Below are 23,965 nucleotides of genomic sequence, written 5' to 3'. Positions count from 1 at the left end.
AACCCCAAATACTGCTCCTCCTGCATGCGCTGGGTCTCCTGAAACTTGGCCAGGACCGTCGCTATCGTCTCCTGGGAGTGGTGGTATGCTCTCATGATGGAGGAGAGGGCCTCGTGGAGAGTGGGTTCCCTGGGCCTGTCCGCCCCCTGTCGTACAGCAGCCCTCCCAGTTCCCCTGTGTTCCTGTACCTCCGTCCCCTGGACTGTGTGCCCACTACCACTGCCCCCAGGTCCCTGTTGTTATTGGGGTGGTGGGTTATCATGGGTTCCCTGTAGTGGTGGACACACAGCTGATTGATGTGTCCTGGGTACGGAGGTATGGGCCCGCTGGGTGGGTGCTGTGCTGGTGTTACCAGAGGGTGGAGGGTCAGTGTTGGGCTGTGCCTGTGCGAGGGGAACCGACTGTCCAGAGGCCAACGATGGTCCGGGCTGGTCATCTTGATCCAGTTGGCCAGAGCTGCTGTCGTCACTGTGGGCCTCTTCTGGGGGTGGAGTGATGTTGTCTGGATCCTCCTGTGTGGTGACGTTCCGTAGTGGTCCTGCAGGGGTATAAGAGCATGATTTTTGCATGTGTGTGTGTCATGGTGTGCAATGGGTGGGTGTGCGTGTACCCCAGTGCAAGCATTCCTGTGTGGGGGTTTGTGTGATGATGGTTAGGGGGATGTTATGGGTATGTGCAGTGAGCATGCTTTAGTGCTGGGTGACCATGCTTAGTTGTGTCATGCAGGCAGGGCTTGGTGTTGGGATGGGTGGTTTGTGTTATTAGTACACTAGTGAGGAGTTGGAGTGATAGGGGAGAGGGTGAGGGTGGGGTTGTGTGATAGCATGCAGGTAGGATGGGGATATGATAATTAAGTTTTGACTTACCAGTGTCCATTCCTCCATCGACTCCTCCGAGGCCCTCTGGATGCATGATGGTCAAGACTTGCTCCTCCCATGTTGTTAGTTGTGGGGGAGGAGGTGGGGGTCCGCCGCCAGTTCGCTGTACTGCGATGTTGTGCATGGATACCACAGAACGCACCTTCCCCCACAAGTCATTCCACCTCTTCCTGATGTCCTCCCAATTTCTTGGATGCTGTCCCACAGCATTGACCCTGTCCACGATTCTGCGCCATAGCTCCATCTTCCTGGCTATGGAGGTGTACTGCACCTGTAAGACAAATAGCTGTGGCTCTACCCGGAGGATTTCCTCCACCATGACCCTGAGCTCCTCCTCGGAAAACCTGGGGTGTCTTTGGCGTGACATGGGGTGATGTGGGTGATGTGTGGGGTGTTGTATGTGTTGATGTGTGTGGTGCTGTGCAGTGGTGTGTGGTGTTTTGTGCGTGGACTGTTGTATGGGTGATGGTGCTGTGTGCCTCTGTGTGGTGGGGTTCTCAATTGCTGTGCTCTCTGTCTTTCGGCTTCCTCAAAATTTTTGGTCGTAGGGGTTTGTGGGTGATGTGGGTGTGTGTTTTATATTGTGTTGGGTGTGTGGGAGTGGTGTGTGTATGTGTATCAGGTGTGTGTCTTTTGAATTGTCCAATGTGGCGGTGTTTTGGAGATTTGTGTGTATTTTGAGTGCCAATGGAATACCGCGGTTGAAAGACCGCCGCGTGGATTCGTGGGTCGTGATAGCATGGGCGTGTTTCTGTTGGCGTGACGGTGGAGGTTTTATTTTTGCCAGTTTATCACTGACCTTTGGTGTGGCGGAGTTGTGTGGGTGTCTGAATTTCGGCGTTTTCTGAGATGTGCGGTCGCGGCTGTGTATTGGCAGTCTTCTGCACGGTGGTAAGCGGCTTTTACTGCCAATGTTGTAATGACCCCCATATTATCCTATAATAAACAAATATATATTTTTTTGTATTTTTTTTATTTTGTATTTTGTTTTGTGAAAAACACAGCAACCCCAACATTGCCCCAATACACCTAATAATAAACAGTAGAAATATTCAGAAACCCCCACCCACTACCACTAACTAAACTAACAGCCTATACTAACCTAACACTAAGCCCCCTAAACCCACAAAGTGTAAGAACCAGGAAAGAGGAGGGAGGGGATGGAATCATGTCCGTCTATATACCTACAGGTTGGCCCTCCTCAGGGTCTTCTTTATGGAATGCACCCGCCGGTCGACCTGTGCCACCTCCTGCTGCATTCTGGTCATCTTATGTAGGACACGGTCCAAGTTCCTTTGCATCTGAGCCAAAGCAGCAGGGTCAATGTCTGCAGCAGGGGTTGTCTGGGTGCCAGCCGAGGAAGTATGGGCCCGTGTTGTTGCAATGGCTGTAAGCTGCCGTGCAGGTGGTGCTGTGACTGGTCCTGGAGCAGTTGCAGTTGATGGTCCTGCAAAGGTCCCAGCTGCTGTTGGTGCCACCTGGGTGGTAGTGGTGGTGCTGTTAGTGGTGGCTGTGGTAGACACAGAAGGGCCCCCTTGTGCAAATGCCCTCCAAGCTCTGGCGGCTCGTTCATGGCGATATCTTTGGGCCATGTTGTGGTACCCAGACTCTACATCAAGTATGTGGCGGTATCGCCTGACCTGCCATTGAAACTCCCTAACCTGGATGGGAGTCATATTTGCAGCTGTTGAGACAAATAGAAAATCAAACATTAGGTACTGCATTGTGTGAAATGGCACAAGAAGTAAATCAGACAATACATCTAATGTACTTGTAACAGCACATATCATCATACAGATCATTGATTGTCCCTGAGGAAGTACATGGCAAGCCAGCCTACAAAGTTCCTATCACACATAGCACATCCAAACCCTACAAGATGGGTAACAACTGCCATGATTTTGGCATCATAGTACTGCCAGTTGTCAGCTAAAAATCATGCTGCCTATCCTCCACCACTGCCAGGCCAACAAATGTCTTTTTACTGGATGGCAATCTAGGGCCACAAGATCTGCGAGTTGTAAATGGACTTGCCAGTATAGAAAGCATGTGCTAATTATGAGTGGGTATACTAGATTCAGACAAGCTATTTACTGATTTACATGTCTGTGTACCAAACTTTTATCATCAGTCCTATGTACACTATTCACAACCCTACGCCTGTGTCTGAGGGGGGTGAACAATCAACTAATAATTTCTAACAAGGACACCCATGAAGCTTAGGAAAGCTGGACATAGTTTTGGCCCACCACACACACCACAGGTAAGGAGGATCTTCAAATAGGCGACAGCCAACCCTTGGACAATCCCATCAACACTTATGTTTGGAAATGCAGACCTTTGTCCACATCATTTACTACCAGTAAGCCATGACTTACAACAAACAGAGAGATGCAAGAACACCTCTGGCCATGAGTTGCATGCACACCTAGGTCATTGTACTCAAGTGCCACATACTCGTAGCACTACATGTGGAGCTACATGCTACTGGGAAGTTTAACATACAGTTCAACATGTTCATTAGTGAATAGGGAAGCAGAAGTCTGTGGGTTAGACTTTGGCATCCCTATTCTTGGAGATTTCGGGTCTGACTGGCTGACTAATTCACTAATATGGTCCACTGCTACTTTTTCTGAATTAAGTTTTATCCACATGACTCATCCCTATTCACATTGCCGTGCCTGCAGGACTGACCTAGAATACCAAAATATGACAATACGATAAGGGTTGGCCAACTCAAAGATGGTGATAAAATGATATTCCACTCATGGAACAAAACAAATGATTGGCCAACGCATCACACCTTGCTATGTGTCCAACACACACAAGTCCACCACACATCACCAGCAAACACAACACATAACAGAAATATGAACACTTACTGGAGATGTCTGGGTCCTCAAATCGAGCCACCTCGCCAATAGTGTAGGGTGCCGGTCCACCTGTAAGGCATGGAAGGGAGAAATTTGCTCAATGTCTGTGCACTGTAGAACAATTCAAACGACAAATACTATGTGTAATATGAACTCAGAAAGTAAAGTCTCTCCAACATGATGAGACTGTATCCTACATACCACGGCAAACATGAACAGACCCAGGGACTCCAGTGAGTGATACACACATATCTGTACACAAACAGTGGCCCTAACTGTCATGTGGTGGCAAACATGCTCCTTCATTTGTGCACAGACAAAACCATGGAGTGTATTTGTCTCATCATGTGTATCCATGAGAGACATCCAAAGCCACTTTCCGTGAGGACTGCATTACCAGTCAACCAGCCATTGTGACTATGACCAATTTATGACACACAGGTACAATGTACAGAGGGCCAGGGACAGTTCTTAGCCCTCAATTTGTATCAGTGTCTTCATTTGATGTCGCACAGCTATGATGAGTTGCACCAACCATAGAGATATGAACCCATGTGCATAACTTTTGCCTGCTATCTCTAATTTAAATGTGGCACTCCAAACTCCAAATATCAGTCTAAGATGTTAGCTGAGCGCAGCTAGAAATTGTTACGTATGTGTCCAAATCCAGATCAGACATGTATCTGAAAAGAATGGAGGGGCACAATAATTCCGAATATTTTCATGATTTTCATGATCTGTTTCCTGACACACTCACCGAACACACATGAAACATATGCTATCATCAATTGACGTGAAGCCTGCACTAATTTTCAGGCTGCTGTTGTGTTTATAAAGTTAGTCTAGCTGTTGAGTCAACAAATGACGGTAATGTGTCAGAAATTTCTATAACTCACAGGCAACTGTGGCCTATATCTATACATATTTTGCACCAGATTTGTGTTGCTGTTTGACACAAAGGCGGCGCAAACTTACTAAATACAAATGTATTTATTAAGTTTGCGGAGTTCTTGCTTCCAAACAGCTCGCAATTGTAGTGCTAACAAAGTAGAAATATGGCCCTGTATGTTTCACTAGCATTCTACAAGCTCTACAACAATGCCGGCTGATATTGTAAAAATCAGCTAATGTCCCTGCAGAGCATTTAAACGTGCACATTAACATGATTTGTACTCACCAACAGGGCCACCAATCACAATCCCTAGGTGGTCCAGCAGATCTTGCTCCCTGGATACAAGGTCAGCCCAGTGGTGATTCAGCTGGTGGTCGTTTTGTGGTGTGTTTTATATCCTCTGGAGAAGGAGAAGTGTGGCACAATGGTTAGAGCAGCAGATCCTGATGCAGAGATCTGGCCTGGGACCAGGGTTCAATTCCCACCTCTGTGGGTCTTGGGCTCAATTCCCTTGGACCAGATAATTCTCGCCTCGTGCCTAATCTAATTGATGGCTCCCACTCTGTAAATCTGGGCAATAGCTTGCTTAATCTCCACAAAGGCCCTCACAGCACTTGGATGCCTGGCTTCATGCCGGGGCTGTCCAGGAGTGGGCGCCTCACAGGTAAAAGCCAGTAGGGGTTCCACAGCGGTATGCGTACAGCACCTTGAGACCCTAACGGGTAAGTAGTGCGCTATACAAGTGTGAAATTTTATCCTCTGCAGATGATGCAACACCTTTGCCCACCGGAGCCTCCGTGCCTCTGTGTGATACCCTTGGATCACACGACTACCTGCCCAAAACATCAGGGGTAGGAAATGGCACACCATCCAAATGAACCCGCCCAGCTCCTCCTCTCCCATCCTGCCAAGGTGAGGCCTACCCAACATAGTGGTACAAAAATGAAATAGGGGATAAAGGAGAATAGGGGGAAAGAAGGACAGGAAAAATAAAAAAGAACTACAAACACAGCCAAACTATACCCAAACTACCACTACCCACAACAGACTACCAACACAACAAAGACAATTGTTGACAACACAAATGACCACAAAAACAATCAGACAGGATACCACAGACAGTTATTATACACAAAAAAAACAATGTAAAGACTACACTGGAGACAAAATCACTAAATGCACACAGTCAGGAAATATCACAGACTGCAAAGTGAAAGTGAAAGTACACCCACTGTACCTATTCTGTAAACAGGATATCCTATTACATCACTTCCTGCCTAAAATGCGGTGCGTTTTTATTGTCATGCGTCAAAATATTATGACGCTTACAGTTTGCGCGTCATTTTTTATTGACGCGCAGGAGTAGATTTAACCCTGCATCCATATGTTTCAAAATTGTTTCAAACTTAACCAATTTTCGGGGGTACAGTGTGGAAGATACCCCTCAGGGCCAATGGTTGTTTCAGGGCATTATGCATCATATTTCGGGCATAAGCGTCATTTTTAGATGCATGCGTGTCATTTTTTGACGCGTATGCGGCAACATTTCTGGCATTAACTGGGTTTTGGGTCATTTTACCATTTTAATGGTACATTACAGTTGTGAGAATACTGAGATAGGCTGATTGCACCCACTTTGGGCATGATGGTGTATGGGCAAATGTGACACATCACACTACTGCAGGCCATGATCCGCTACTTGATGTACAGGATTTTCACTCTTGACTGACGCAATAGATGGCCAAACGTGTGGGCTACATATATGTATTACACAAATTGGGCATGTTTGGCGTCAGGAGAGGATAGCAAGGTGACGCACATAAGTACAATTACTCAATGCCTATTGGTCAATGTGTGTGCTTTGGCTACTAATATTGTTGTTGACCCACTGTGTGACCATCACAAGATGCATTATAGCAAATATGCTTGTATGCATGTGGAGTCAATGTGTCCAACCCTCAGATGCAAGTCAGTGTGGAAATGAGAGAGGACATGTGTTATTCATACATGTAGCAACAAGTGTTGTGTGCACTTTCTAGCTTTTGGGTAACATAAACACCACAAATGACAAAGCATGCACTGGATAGATAGCAGACGGTTGTTCATGTCAATGTTCCAAAACTTCGCCATCACATATCCTGGAATGTTGGATACTACTTCCTAAGCACTTGTTGGTGAACCCACCATGAGTCAGGCACGTGTACATACTAAGTAGGTACCATGTTTGTGACACGGAGAGCCAAAGATAAACCACATTTGTAATGTCACGCCACAGTTGAGGTCATATAACTGAGCTTCAACTCTCCTACGGCAGTGGAGGACCAGCAGACCAAGCAGCACGTAGCCACATATTTCCAGTGATCAAATGCACAGAGGTGTCTGGTTCATGTGTGTGGGCCAATGTTTAGCCTGTAGATTTTTAGGAGTCTATGTTGACACGGTTACGTCCAGGTTCAGTCATGAGTCTGTGGTTGCTATTCCTGTATCTACTAAGTATCCTTGGGAGATCAATGGAAGTAAAGCCAATGAGGATTTGAGAACCCACATGGGGATGGTCCTACCCTGTCACTGCAGACGTGTTATGAGACTGTCAACAGGGCAACCTTGGTGAGGTGAGTAAGATAATATCTCAGGATTCTTGTACCAGCAGTTGTCATCACAACATTTGTACACAGGTTGGCCTCTAAAATTCCCACTGCATCTGGGAACATCATAGCCTTCGTGCTGATTATTCTAGCAGCTATTCACCACGCATCGCCCATCAATATGTTGTGAGCAATGTGAATCAGCGTGTGGACTGTCAGGGTCCTAACATGTGTGGACATTTCATGCACATTATCTGACGTTGCTGGTTCTGCTGGAGGGACCATACCCAATCCCTGCATAAGGCCATGGTATACTGTCACAATTTGTCACTCATGCATACATGAGACCCAGACAAGGGATAGGCCATGATTTGGGAATTTGGAGACAAGTTCCCAACAATGGTACGATAAATAAACAGATTAAGCTTTACAATGTATTTGAGTATGCATTGTAGACCCACCTGACAAAATACCCCAGGAGGAATGTGAGGGTTGGGAAAGCAACTATGATACAAATGTTGCCACAAGGAACCTTTAGGGTAACACACGGACAGGATCCAGTCAGGCTAACAGGATGCAGGGTCAATCAGGATCCAGACATTTTACAAGGTAAATACTCAGTGGTCTGACTGAGACTGGTCAGAAGAGGAACAAGACAGTTGAAATGGAAAACTGTGTTTGTCCTGTGTTTTGGAAGGTGACACATTTACCTAAGGGCTGGGTTACACAGCTGAGTTACACAGCAAGGCATAACACAGTTATCGATAAAATGGCAGCTTCTATGCTGTTCCAAGCATCTGCAAGGGCAGTGCATGTTCAAATGGCTGGTCTGCATGGAGATGCTCACAGGTGTGTGCAGCATCATTCTCTCACAAGTCCTGTAGGTAATATTCTAGTTCAAATGGCCAACAGTACCTTTCACATGGGAAGCAATCTACAGGTGATAACAGGGCTTAGAGACTACAAGCCAGTGCACTGTCCATGCAGACAGAAGTACAATGACTATGGCATACTATACTAAAGTGGGAAGCACACTGGATTAATATTGTGAGTCTGGAAGTGTGTAGAGGAGGGATTATCTGGGTATACATATTACCATTCCAGGCACCTCTTCAGATGGGTGGAGTGAGACTGGGAACATGGGTGTGTCAGGACTTAGGACATGGGCTGACATGTACATGGGATCTCATGTGCGCAATGCTTGTCATAGTTGTGGCACTTGTGCTATCTATTTGCTGCTGTACATATATGTTGTGCAGGATGGCACAGGTCAAAACGATCTTGCAGACCATTTCTGGTGAGTATAGGAGGCTGCCTCCAGTAATGTCGAGGCACCTGAATCTTGACTTCAGGATGCCAAAGGTCCTCTCGACTATGGTGTGTGTCCTCCTATGTGCCTCACTATAGGCACTCTCTGCTGCAGTGCTTGGGTTGCCAAAAGGGGTCATAATCCATGGCTGGATCCCATACCCCTAATCAGCTGAAAGAGAAAATGACTGAGATCATGTTGATGTAGCTTTCCCCATTAATATCACCTTGCATGGCAGTAGTTCTCTTGTGTTGTCTGTGACTCATTTGTGTTTGTGTTACTGTGTCGATTCCTTGGCTTCTAGGATGTACCATCAGCACTGGGTTGTTTCCTTAGCTGAACAAGTGTTTGGCTGCTGACGGATGTCAGCAGTATATTTTGAGATTTGCAGTATTGTGTGTACTCCCTTGCATTGTGACTTGTGATACAGGTGTCCCTGTGTCTTCACTGGGGGTGAGATGATAGTTCCATACACAGAATCAAATCAACAGTGGGGGGGTAACACGTTTGCATCTATGTACCCTAGACATCCCATATATTTTGACATATGCAATAGACTAATTTAACCATCAGTGAGACCCTTATATTTTGCAAGGTGACAATTAGCCAAACTTCTCCATACGTTGTGATTACTGACATGTTAACATTTGACTGTACACTAATTTGACATCTGTGACAAGTTCACTGCAGACCTATTTCTCTGCCCTTGCCAAGTTGACTCAGGTTGTAACGTGTACTTAGACTACTGCACATGGTCTAGTTCAGCTGGCTAACTTGGTTGTGAGGTTGTCATTTTGAGCTTCAGAAGGTCCGTATGGCAGTACATCTGTTGTGTGTGTGTTAATTTGTCACAAGGCGTATGTGTAGGAATGTGCACTTTCCATATTGTCCCATCAAGATGTGTTTTTCGCACAGTCCACTTGCCTCTTGGTAGTGGGCAGTGTGAGAGCAGGAGTGATGTGAGATACTGGAATGGCCTCAATGATTGCACGTGACCTTTATTGTAGTCATCATCATGCTATGTGTGTCATGGTGTTTGACCTGCAGCAACAAACATTCCACACCCCTTACACAGTACTTATTGATTTGAAGGGTATTTGATTAAGTGTTATTGATGTGTTATTGAAGTTTAATCTTCGCAGATGTAATGCCAGTTGGGGCCATGTGTTTGTCATTGTGTTCTGCTACATTTTCCCCTTGTGTTTGTGGAGTGGCATCAGTTGTTATTTGGAACGGTAATTTGTCCCTAGGTGTGTCTCCCGTTGGGTGAGGATATCAAACATGTCTAGCAGTGTCACATGTTGATGTTGTGGTGTATGTGTTGTGTGTCCTAGAGGGTTGCTGTGCAGTGTGTACATAAGTAGGTTTCTGTACTTACCAACAAGTAGTCCATTTCCATATCTTCCATGCTGGAAGTGTTGATTGATGGTGCAGTGATGGAAGATGAATGAATCATGTACACTCCCAGGATACTTTACCACGATGTAGGTGATCAATCCCTGGTGTTCAACAATGGCCTGCACATTGATGGAGTGTGTGTGCTTCCTGTTGTGGCATAGATGTTCAGTTGCAGCAGGTGGCACAATGCGTACATGTGTGCAGTCAATGGCACCAAGGACGTGTAGGAATCAATTAATGAGGTAAAACCCTTGTTTTGTCTCCTGCTGCTTCTGCTGTGTGTTGGGGAAGCAGATGTCGTGGGGTGTGAGTGAGATGATGGCATCCAGTACCTTGGGCAGGAAGGCCGAGAATGATGGCTGTGAGATCCCAGCAACCAGGGCGCCAGTGGTTTGAAAGGAGCCACTTGCCAACATGTGTAGTACAGCTAGCACCTTGGTTTCTGGTGGGATGGTGTGGGGTGTCTGCAAGCTGGGTGCCAACTGTGGCTCAATGTTGCGCAGCAGCTGCTGAATAGCTTGCCAGTTTAACCTGTACTTCTGGATGATGTCATGTTCCCTGAGGCCATGAAGGGTTGACCTGGTGCAGAATATCCTTTCCTGCCTTCTGCGTTGCCTTTGGGGTCCCTGCTGGTGTTGTGGAAGCTGCTGTTGCTGGTCCTGTTCTCTGCGTCTGGTGCACGCTGGATGAGAAGCACCTCCATGTCTTCCTTTTGGAGCTCTGTTGTTGCTTCTGTGTGTTTTCATTATATAAAGGTGTCTTTGCCCCATTTTAATGCCTTCCCTGACCCAGGCATTACTTTTTTACGCAAATCGGGATGAGCGTCATTTTCCAACTCCGCCTCCCGGCCGTGCAGGATATTTGCGCTGTAGCATAAATAAGGCACACAGGTGTTTGTGTCATTTTTGGGACAGGAACGCCTACCTTGAATGTTATTAATGCAAGGCAGTTTCCTGCATCCAGAAAATGACGCACACGGCGGAAGTTTGACGTCCGCGGGCTTTCAAGTTTAAATATGGTGCACGGTTTGCGCCGAATGTGCGTCAACATTTTTTATGTACATTTGGCCCAAACGGAGTATAAATATGCCCCTCAGTTCCTGAAGCTGTGAAGATAAAAAACAAATTGTATCAGTGTATAGCACAATTTCCATCATCCCCATGGCATGAGAGTAAAAAAGATCTACTGGATCAGGGCTAGTGAGATTAAGGGCCAGATGTAGGAAAGGATTTGCAACTCGCAAACGGCAAAAACTGCCGTTTGCGAGTTGCAAATCGCATTTTCCTATGCAGAAATGCATTCTGCGAGTCGGACCGACTCGCAAAATGCATTTCAGAATCGCAAATAGGAAGGGGTGTTCCCTTCCTATTTGCGATTTCTAGTGGTATGCAATACCATTTGCGACCGCATATGCGGTCGCAAATGGTGTTGCAGTTACCATCCACTTCAAGTGGATGGTAACCCACTCGCAAATTGGAAGGGGTCCCCATGGGACCCCTTCCAGTTTGTGACATGGACCCAAAAACATTTTTTCAGGGTAGGGAGTGGTCCAAGGGACTACTCCCTGCCCTGAAAAAATACCGAAACTAAAGGTTTCGGTTTTTTTTTTTAAGTGCAGCTCGTTTTCCTTTAAGGAAAACGGGCTACACTTAAAAAAAAAAAACTGCTTTATTTAAAGCAGTCACGAACACGGAGGTCTGCTGACGACAGCAGGCCTCCATGTTTGCGAGTGCCCATAGTCGGTATGGGGCCGCAATTTGCGACCCACCTCATTAATATTAATGAGGTGGGTCATTGCGACCCCATACCGACTCGCAGACGGTGTCTGAGACACCGTTCTGCATAGCATTTTGCGAGTTGCAAATAGCGAGTCGCTAAGACTCGCTATTTGCAACTCGCAAAATGCTTCTTTACTACATCTGGCCCTAAGTTTTTATTAGTAGGGGCATACTGACAACCCATGGGAGAATGCAAGTTGGTATTAAATATAAACTATCATTCATCAAATGTTAGCAAATGGGACATGGGTGCTGAGAGAAGACGGTAAAAGTAATGTACTTACCAAAAAGTCTGAAAAACTGTATTTAGTGACGTAAGAGATACAAGATTAGCCATTTAAATTTGCAATTCCAAATTTACATTTAACACATGCAGAGCTAGGGATTTTTAATAGTTTAACATATTTTAAAAAGATATACAGATGCTTATGGATTTCAAAATATAGCTCTACGTATTGAAGACCTACCAGTCTTTGCCAAACGTCCAGTTCACATCTCTGCTCATAGGTTAGAGAAGACAAGGAAGTGATGGCAGATGGTTGGACAATACAAGAATTTCAAAAAGTAATATGTCATGATATGAATTATCAGTTTACAAGTCGATGGAGTGCAATTACTAAAAACATACAGAGAGAGACTCATTTTTGGATTGATTAATATAAAACCAGGACATACAAAACTTTAGAGAGTGACAGTATCAGAGTCATAGAATTATTGCTATACCATACCTGTGTGTGTAATTGGTTATGTAGGCACCTGCTGTGGTTGTTGCCATAGCACAGTACATGTATTACAGCTCCTGCATTAACTACCAATTAACTTGAAATGGGGACTGTAAAGAATGTACTTTGGATTCCACAGGTCAGCATGTATGGTAGAGAGTGTTTGTTTGTTAAGGAGCATGAGGCTGAAAAGAGATCCGGGTCTACCTCTAGGAAGAGTATTTGCCAGCTGGAGGCTCAAGAGTTTCTACTTCACCTACCACGTCTCAACTGCTGCATTTGTTTGGGCCCCCAACTATGTTTAACTCAATCTCTGTTGCATTGACACATTTTGTCAACCTTGTGGCCGAGGGCTGCCACCAATGTTCCTGCTCTGCCAGAGGGATTGCTTTAAAAGAGCAACTGGGGTGGCATGGGAATATTGTCACCGTGGCCACTGGGCTGTAGACTGCACGCCCCAAACAACCTTGTGGCAGAGAGCAGCTGCCAACATTCCTGTCATGCCAGGAGGAACTTTAAAAAGAGCCACCGGGTCCCACAGCATGGGGATAATTTTACAGTTGCCGGGGGGCTCTGTATTATATGCACCAAACAACCGTCCAGCAGATAGCAGCTGCCAAAGTTCCTGTTGCACCAGGGGTTGCTTTAAAAAGATCAACTGGGTCCCACAGTGCAGGGATATTTTCACAGTGGTCGAGAGGCTGTGGACTACAAACTCCAAACAACCTTGCGGCAGAGAGCAGCTGCCAATGTTCCTCACATGCCAGGGGGTGATCTAAAAAGAGCAACCAGATCTTGCAGCATGGGGATATTTTCATGGAGGCTCTGGTCTACATACCCCAAACAACCTCATAGCAGAGAGTAGCCGCCAATGATCTTGTCATGTCAGGGGTCACTTTAAAAATAGAAACTGGGTCTTGCAGGGTGGGAATATTTTCACAGTGGCCCAGGGGCTCTGGACTACCTGCTCCGAACAATCTCATGGCACAGAGCAGCCGCCCACTTTCCTGTCGTGCCAGGGAGCACTTTAAAAAAAGCAACCGGGTTCTGCAGCACAGAGTGCTCCTGGGCTTGCCCCCGTCAAAGACCGGGCCAAGACCAGACATGTTTTTGCCTATCATTGGCCAGAAGAAGCCAAGCTGGGCCCTCCCCCTGAGCCGGTGTCCGCAAATATGAGGAAGCAACCTACACATTAGCTACAGGTGAGGTGCATATATATATTTGTTTACTATGCGAAAAGGAAAATTGGTACACCAACCTCAAATGTAAGAACTCAGGGCCAGATGTAGCAAACGGTTTTTCCCATTCTGTGTCAATGGGAAAATGTGTTTGTACATATGGCCCTCAATCTCCAATTTAATTGTCAATTACCAACTACTTCTGGTTGGTTATGAGAGCTATTGTATCAGAGTTAGTACAAGGAGAAGAAAGGCTAGGGGCAGGGTAGAAAATGGCCCAAAAGCCCCCTTTAGAGCCACCAGTTATAATTGATAATGTTAAATCACCCTCATCTTCTGCTCTGCACGTGAATATGGCTTCAAAAGCTCTTTCAAAAGTACAGGAGGTCTTGGATAAAGAACTTGGCACGCAGATATCTTGCTCTGGGGCAGAAATCATCGACAAAGAAAGCTCCCCATTATTGAATTCTCCTCCAACTAAAAAGAGACATGAGGTGAAACAAACAGAACTGCCGAACAGGGCAGAAACTAAACAAGGTTATTCAGATGGAAGCCCATAAGGCAAATCAGGCGGTCAAACATACTCCATCATGATGCCTGAACATGGGCAAAATGTGTTGTATGGACTTGTCCTTAAGATAGATGCAATGCTAAAAGCCTTCTGCACCTCCCTTAAGGAACATTTTTCAAACAAACTTCAAGCTAGGATGGACCAGATGCTTTTGATTTAGTGCATGCACACAATTTGCTTGGATATCATTGCCAGATGGAAATGGTGGGGGACCATTGCCATTATTTGAAGACAAAAGAGTTGGAAGAATAAGGCCATGATTAGATGTGTTAATAAGCCTACCACATCTTGGTTTGAACTGGGAGTGCCTCCTACATCAACCTCTTTTACCTGCATCTTGTCATTCTCCACAAGTCAGTCATTCATGTTCAAATAACCCAGGAACTCAAAACGGTTGGATATGGGGAATATTGGCTGGTATAGTAAAGATGGCAAGCCAGCTGCATGAATTTGTACCTATTTCTGTTTTATCTAGGTAATCCGATATCTATGTTTAAATGATTGTAAAGGTACAAGTTAGACCAGGGTGAGAATTTTCTAGTTTTAAATGTTATATCTGTTTGTACCTGTATCTATTTTTTTAATCTTCTGGCAACTGCCGAATGAAGATTAATGACTGACTGACAAAGTCTGTCAACTCCTGCCACATGGCTGCCTTCTCTGTTCCACCTAGGGCGTATGGAGGCCGACCATGTAGTTCCCTTAAGTGTTCCACAAAAAAAGTAAGTATAAAGTCTGCTTTCTGGAGGGTATGGACGTATTATTGGTTAATAAATGTCATCCGGCCCCTGGGGAAGAGGGCAGAGGATAAGTTGTGGAATGGATTTATGTGCTTGGCGAATTCACATGAGTTATATGTCTCTGTGTGTGACTGAAGACAGGTGGTTTGCATATATTGTTCCATTCTGAGTTTTCCAGAGAAAAGGAGATCTCCTGTTGTATCAGGAAACACTTCACGATTCATAGTTTTGCAGCTTGGAAAAGGGAAATGTGTGCGTACTTACCACAGTGTCTTCTATTCTTAGATGCAGAACTCCAGACGGGAAATACCACACTCTGTTTCATCAGCATTTATCAGGTGCAAGTTTGCCTCGGCATGTACCAGGTCATGCACAATGAGGCCCTTGGTTGAGTTTATTGTGCTGATTCTTTCAAGTATTCACAACTGAGTAGAAGGCTCAGTAAACCTGTATCAAGGGATTCGGAATGGTACAGCTTCTGAGGACAGTTAGAGGACAATGCTTTACATTTCTCCAAGTTACAATTACTCGCTGTTTCAGCAAAACATGTTGTGAATCTTTTTTCTAAGGTGTCTTCTGCATTTTTAACCATGTTGGCATAAAAGTGTCACTTGCCTGGAAATATATTAATGCGATGACTAATAGTGCCGTTTTCTAATCCTTTGTGGTTTATTTTGCTAAACTGTGCATTTCCCAGAAGCTCGGGTGCCATGCGCAACCGCCCCCCCCCTCCAAGATCTGAGGATGCGAGGTGTGATCTGAGTTGTCATTTCGCGCTATTAAGCATCACTGAGCAAGTGTTTCTTAAATACTTATCCGAGCATAAAGGAAAGTGCTTGAAAGCCCGGCTATTGAAAGGAGCATTGAAAATGTAGAAAACATTCGCTCAGAGGAAAGTCTACTAAGCAAGCCGCCTCCTTTGTAAAAAGCGAAAATGCAGAGGGTAGAAAAGGAATGAAGTTGACTATCCCCATGGAAACCCATCAATGAGTAATGAGAACCCTGAAATAAAGGAATTCAGGAGAAGCTGAACAACATATAATAAGCATTAAACATTTAAAAGGATGATTGAACGCCAAGTGAAAGGAATTGAAAAAGAAAGCAATTGCTATAATACAAACTATATACAGTAGCAGCAGGGGAATCAACTAGAAGAATCAATCAAATCTTCAGACAATGCAGCATGATAATATGCATGTATTTTGCAATCAATAAAATAGTCAGAGGCTTACATTTCCATGTTAACCCTATAGGGATGTAATTCGGTGTGCTAACACACCTTTACAATAGCTCTCATTTTAATCATGTTATTAAAATCTCCACGGGTGTTTCGGCTTAATCTCGACTTGATTTAGCCAAGTAACTCGGTATGCGTCGAAACGTAACTTTATGTAAAAGATTCAGTTAAAAAAAAAATATAGTGAAAACTGACAGAAGAGCAAGATGAAATGACTGTGACTCTGTGATGAAACCAAAAGGCCTGTGCTTTTTCCCTCTTACATGACATGGTAAATCAAACAGTATTTGCCACTCATAACACTCGTACTTAGCATTTTCATAGACTTTTACAAACTAATAACCAAAACTAACCTAGAGGTTCAAGTATAAATTTACTACAAAAATGTCATTTCCATGTCTCCACCAAACTGAAAGGTCAGGGAATTTATAATTCTGAGCCATTTCAAAGTTTGATTACATTTAGTACTATTTGGCTATTCACAAAATTCTAGTGTAAGTTACTCTTTTGGAGCAAATTGAGACTCGGATCTTCCCAAAAGTAGTATATTTACTCAAAAGTGTAAGTTACTCAAAAGTGTAAGGTAAGTTTGTGAATCGGCTCCATAGAAATTAAGAATATTGCAGTACTCTGTCAGCCCCCTATAATCTCAATGCCCTTCTTACTAGGTTCCCTGACTCCACTTACCTCCTCAAAGGCTCATGATTAATCTTTCAAAGGTGCTCAGTATCATGCATAATGTCTAAATTCATACAAGACCGCAAAACTGACTATTTAGATGTCATGCTCTCTTTCACTGCACCGCCTGCATCACTAACAAGCAGATCATTGAAGTCCCAAAGATTGCGATGCATTGTAAGGCCAGTGGGAGTGAGTCATTTTAGGCATGTAAGATCTGCAGTGACAAATGCTGGAATTACCCAGCCTTCATGCATTATAACCTGTGTCAGTAAACCCACACAGAGCATTTAGCAATTGGCCTAGAAACCTGCATCATTGTTCCACTGTAGGCCCCCCTTAGTGAGTCTGCAAATATGGCTCGGGGCTTTGCCCTCGATTACCTGCCACAAGTAACAGGATTTCAAGTGGCCTTTTTCTAGATGAATAATGGGGGCAGTTACATTGTTAGTGCTGCCTAACCCAGCAGGGTGGTTCACGTCAACTAAGAATCTGTAACAGATAAAACACATCACATCTAGCAAGATCACATGCAGCTATTATTAAAACTGTATCATGTAGACTATTAACATTAATATTTCTTCTATACAAATGCACAGATATCTTAATATAAAGTATATACTTCTTAATCCATCCTGTTTTTAATGCAATCAACGAGTTTGGATTTATTTCCACCAGCTCAACAGGCCAAATGTATTCGATTTAATTCCTGGAAACCTGCTGCACCTACTAGAAACGGTCCACCATTATTGAGTTTAAAAGGAACCATATATCTGCATTCACCCTGTCTCAGGGAAAAGTGACATTGAGCTAGCAAGGAGGCACTCCACCTTGTAAGTCAACATAATATAACACGGAGAACCCTTAATGCCAAAATGCTAAAGCAATGCAAAGTGGTGGAATTTACAAATGACATCTAACATAGTCACCAGGTGAAGAGGTAAGTTGGAATGCAATCCAATGACATCACCTCACATATGGTAATGAGAGTAACCATGCTAAAGCTTAGGGCTTGGAACATTTGTGACTCTTGCAGGATGCCGTGTAATTGTCAGCAGACAACACCCATGTGATAGCATGGGTGGTATGACAATCCAGATACGATATTGTAGAACTATGTGAATACTTTTCCCAAGGGAAATAATGGTCTGTCAACCCCTTTCCAGTCTTGCAACCTTCAGATGGACACAACCATGCAGTAACTGCACAAGGGGCACTAAAGAGTTGCTCTGAAGTGTCTTCATAGCTGGCCCACCAACGAAAACCTACAGTTGCATGCAGAAAAAATACCTTGGTGAAAAATGAGACATCTCTTCATTACTAGATCTTCTATTTAGGCATGAACCAACAGAAAAGAGAATCTCTGCTTTTTGCAAACACAAAACATGCGGAAGCCCACAATGAGAATTCTCTGAGGAGGAAGCTGCTATGCAACTTCGAGAAGAACTATTGGAGGAGCGGAGGTGCCAAGTTCTGGTAGTTTTGTTACAAAAGTACACAAATAGGGGCCTGACGAGGGGTAGGTAGGTCATGCTCTGCCTCTCTAACAGTTTCACCATGGTACTCATCTGCACCCATTGAAACTGGGCACATTGTCTCTAAACCCAGGATTACAGCATCTGGAATTTGTGGGCCACAGACATTTCAGACGTAGAGACATCGGACCACTCGGAAGAGTGAGTGGTTAAAGTCCACTTTTGGTTACCTTTCCAGGCGGAACTGCACCACACGTAATAGGAGCCATTGTGTTTTCTTTCCTAAAGTAAAAATAATCCCCTACCATTTTTTGTCTCTAAGTAATAGTTTGTGGTGCAAAATTAATTAGATGTTTTGTTATGTTTAAAATAAAATCTTACCTAACATGCTCTAGAATAACGTTGTTAGAATAAGTACACAAGCAAGATGACATATTATAAAACAAGACTCTGAGTTGGAGCAGGCAGCAGGAGTCACAGATTTGCATTTTCAATAATCCCTAAACTGTGAGCTCTTTGTACAAGAAACAGACTTGCATCTGGCATTCCTTGCATTCTCTTGGGATTTGCCATAGTGGAGTGTGTTGCTGTGGAAACTACTTTTCAGAAGGACCACGCAATGGGACAAGGGACGTTGGCAGCCAAAGTGACTGAGATACAATAGTACCCTGCTACCCTCACTGCTGGTAAGTGAACAGCAAAGCAGGGAGGTCAAAAATATGCCCAACGTCCATTAACCTGTCCATAATAATCACCATGAAGCATGGTGCATGGACAGCCAAAAGCACGTGCAGCCAGACTTAGTGCAGGCTCCTGCAGTTTGCTGCAGCAGGATTGTGGCAAATTCCAGTGCAATCGATACCCTGCCTGCCTCCCTTTATGTGACTTTGCCACACAACTACCTAGGTGCATGAATCTACAGCCAGAAATCTGTGTAGTCTCTTCACATTTGACTAGGAGAATGACAAATTCCAGCATGACTGAAGGCAGAAATATAATGAAGTGTTTTTTTTTGTTTTTTTTTAACGATGAAGCCCTCTTTTTCCAGTAAAGTATCAAAACATCAGTCACAATGACTGACGATCCAAAGTCCAAATTGTTGTCCTTTTGTCTCACACAAAATGCAGCCCAGACAACCAAGCAATAAATGAAGCTCTAGGAAAATCACCTTTTCTGCATTGTCTCCACTGATTTTTCTCCCCCTGTAAACACTGCGGTCCAGATGTATAAAGCCTGTTTGCATTTCTTAACAGTCCACATTCCGGGCGCAAAACAATGCAACTGGGCTTTTCTAATGTACAAAGTGTCAGATGTATCAAACTTTTTTGCATTCGCAAACAGTGCAAATCGCAAAATTTGACCATTTGCGAATGCAAAAATGCCTTTCACAATGTATGAAAGGCATTCACAGTGCAAATACAAGGAATCGCAAAAATATCGATTCCTTGCAACTGCGACATGAATTTTCGTGTCGCAATCTGAGTACAGCAAATAGTGACATGATTGAGCGAATCGCTATCTGCGTAATGCAAATTGAGACCTAGATTTGCGAATCGCAGATAGGGAACCGCAAATTCATGTCACTATTTGCGGCACGCAAATTCTGTCTCACAATGCTATGCATCAAAAAATCGCAAATAGCGAATATTTGCAGAATGGCCTTTTGCAAGTGCAATTTACCACAAATTGAAATCAACCTAAATAAAGAGGCCCAGAATGACTCAGCCTCTTTTCCACAATAACTGTATTCTACGTGATGGCGGGGAGGATGAGGATCCTGGCAGGTTTGAGGAGAGGGAGGAGGAGACATGAGTGGATTTTTAGAGTGTGCATAACCCTTTTTGACGAGACAGAGGAGGAGATATATGAGAAGTACAGGTTAAGCTCAGCCATGATACTTGACCTGATAGCTGATCTACATCCCACATTGCAGCACACCACACACAGGACCAATAGTATACCCACCCATGTGCAGGTATTATGCTCTCTGCACCTAGCCTCAGGGAGCTATCAAGGGGTTATAGCAGCAGCAGGAGCACCCTCTCACAGATTTTCAATGAATTTCTCAATGCCATGCTGAGAAAAATTCAACAGCACATAAGATTCCCCAGCAACCCACAGGAATTACAACAGACAAAAATACATTTCTGCCAGATGACCCAATCCCACATGTCATAGGTGCCATCGATGGGACACATGTAGGTATCTGTCCACCATCGGCCACAGGGTATGTTTCTCAGAACTGTAAAAATTCACATTCCATGAACATACAAGTAATTAGTAATGCCTCCCACATCATAACCGATCTCGTGGCCAGATATCCAGGTAGCGCACATGACTCCTACATCTTTTGCCACAGTGGAATTTACACAAGACTTCTAGCTGGGGAGTTTGGTGAAGGATATCTACTGGGTAATGTAATAGTTGACAATGTTGCATTAATGTAAATGTGACGTAAGATATAACAAGTACTAATTTTACTCTCAATTCATTCCAGGAGGCGGTGGCTAGGCAGTGCAGTCCTTTATACTGACGCCAAACCTGAGTCCTGCAATGCCAGCCGAGAGGAAGTACAATGCTACTCACAGGACAACCCGCAGTGTTGTGGAGACGACCTTCGGACTGCTGAAGAGCCACTTCAGGTGCATCCACAAGAGTGGTGGTGCACTACAATACAGCCCTGAAACAATCTGCAAAATCGTGGCTACATGTGCTATGTTGCACAACATTGCAACAGCAAGGGGCATACTTGTGGATCCCACCGAGCTGGACTCAGCTGAGGATCGTGATCCCTTACCACCCCTTCACCCATGTAGACAGGAGTAGTGCAGCAGAGGGCAGACAAAGACGTGCTGACATCACGCACAACCATTTCTGATGAAAGTATTGCTGTAGGTAGTATCTTTATTAACTTGACTTCAGGCAACATATGTGTGAATATGACATAGCTATGCACTATAGACAACAGGTGCGAGTAACATTGTCACACTATTAGCATCATAGTATAACTGTATTACATGTTATTACATGTTAAGCTAGTCCCCTGTACCTCTCAACATTACTTCCTACGTCCATGCACCCCGCTTGAGTGCTCAGTGGCCTAACTGGAACGTCTTGTAGCGGGTTCAAAGAGAGTACTGTGTCTGGTACTGCGACACCTAGGATCCATCACAGGGGCTGTGAGACTGCTGAAGCTAGAGAGCCTCTCACTATCCCCACCACCCATGTCGCTGTTTGTAGCACTCCATGCTGTCTGCATCATATCTAATCCCTGTGCAACGTCCTGACTGCAATGTGCCATCTCCACCTGTGTGACCACAGCACATTGTGATATCAAGGCAGTTAAGCTAGCTAGTCGATTGACAGATCTGCAGAAGCCATCCAACCTGTCCATAAATTGGTGATGGGGCCTACGGTGATTGACACGCTACTGCTGAATCTCAGCACAGAGTTCCCTAATGGCGTTTGTCATCTCCTTTGTGTTTTCTTTTGCTGTTTGCTGTCCCTCATACAGCTTGCATAGGTTTTCATTCAGAGACTCCAACTGCCTGTGCACTGATCCCATGTTTTCATTGAGTGCATCCAACTGCTTGTGAAGTACTCCCATATTGTCATTGTGAGAAACCAACTGCCTGTGCATTGACCTCATGTGTTTGCATTGCAGGCGCTGCACTCTCAGCATGGAAGCTTCAAGGCCTCCAAAGAGTGATGGGCCCTCTTCTTCATGAGTGCACTGTCTGCTTGCATCGTGACCCCTCCTGAGGGGAGTTTACTGACACTGGGGCAGGGACTGCTGTCTTACTGTGATACTCTGGGATTAGTGCTATAATGAAGGACTCACTAGTGTTTGAGTCGGACTGTGGCTGTGTTTTGCTATCCCCCACATTTGCACTTTCTGCTGCAGCAGGGCCCGGGACATCTACAATGACAATGTGCAGCATGTCATTTTTTAATATTTCATAAAATGTTGCATAATAGTTATAAATGTACACGAACATTGTATCAACATGAGTTGTTTTTGTTGTTGCTCTATGTGGCTGAGCACTAACTTGCTATTTATGTGGTATTTGCACTTTAGGGGTGTGGACTACCACTCCCATAAGGCATTGTTGGTTGTATGTAAGATGTGGCATGGACTACTTATCACACTGCATCGAGCTAATAGCTGTTTCCTAGGGGGCATTTGTACATGCACATATGGGGATACACATCATTACTGCCCTTAACTTTGCTGGTGCTGGGTGTCCCTGAGGTGTCAATGTCAGTGACACCACTGACAGCTTAAGGAAACAGTGTGGACTCCACAATGTCTTCCATTGGTGTGGACGGTGTCTGGGTGGGTGGTCTTCCTCCAGTGCTCCTTGCCTCCTTTAGCCTGCTGGCTACCCTCTCTTTGGCACAGGAACGCAAGTCGTACCATCGCTTGCGTATCTCCTCAACAGAGCGCTGCCCAACACCCACTGCGCATATTTTGGCCTGGATGTCTGACCATAGTTTCCTCTTCTCACTTTCAGGTACGTGGAGTGAGTTCTTTCCAATAAGTTTGTCATGGTTCCTGACCACCTCCTCAGTGAGCACCTCCAATTCCTGCTCACTGAATTTGAGCTTGCGCTTCCTGTCGCCTTTCTCCTTCACATTCCAATCATTGGCCATGTTGCTGTTTGGTCCTGGATGGCTCACAAAGCTGCCTCTCTGGTGCTGGGCTGTGTCTCTCAGCCTACTCCGGTGGGTGTGGCTCCTGGAAACAGCATGTGCTGACTCACTTCATGGTTGTGATGTAATCAGCCTGTTCCGGTATCCGTTTTCGCAATTTGAGATTTTCAAATACCGATTTGCTATTTTTTTTGCATTTCGGTATTTGCAACGCACACATTGCATTTGCGAATTTTAAAAAATCGCTATTACCGACTCGCAATTTTGATACATCCCATTTTGCATTTCTTAAAAAACTATTTCTTAAAATTCGCTATTTAAGAAATGCAAACCAGGAGCTTGCTACTTCTAGCCCAAAGCCCTTTAAGGAATCGCAAATTGCGATTTCTACCTCGATTCCCAGACTAGGAAATGCAAATAGGGATTTCCTATTTGCATTTGCTATTTTGATGTATCATGCATTTCCTAAATGCAATTTGGGCTTCTTGGAGATGCAATTGCCACTGTCCTGAAGTCGGAGGTAGCCTGGTGTAATTTAGAAAAACCACCTCAATTAAGTCTCTATTTAAGAAATGCAAAATTGCATGTTTCTACATCTGGGCCTACATTTTGCTGGCAATGTGACTGAGGGCCAGATGGAGAAAGCCCTTTTGCATTTCTTAACTGCCCAAATCGGTATTTCAGGTCATTAAGAAATGCAAAACAGCCTTTTCTTGTTTGTACAAAGGTGTTGGACCTGGCAACTCTTGGCATGGTTTACCTGTACTTTTTGCTTCTGATCCCCTGTTTTTGGACCCTGTGCTGTAATTCATTTTTTCCGATTTTGATACTCTTGGCACTTTACCACTGCTAACTAGTGCTAAAGTGCAAGTGGTTTCTGTCTAAAGAATATTGATAGTTGATTTTCCATGATTGGCACATTTGATTTACTGGTAGTTCGCTAGTAAAGAGCACTATGGGTGCCCAGGGCCTGTAAATCAAATGTTACTAGAGTGCCT

Source organism: Pleurodeles waltl, chromosome 8 (assembly GCF_031143425.1).
Source record: "Pleurodeles waltl isolate 20211129_DDA chromosome 8, aPleWal1.hap1.20221129, whole genome shotgun sequence".
NCBI lineage: Eukaryota > Metazoa > Chordata > Amphibia > Caudata > Salamandridae > Pleurodeles > Pleurodeles waltl.
This window is presented reverse-complemented; position numbering follows the sequence as displayed.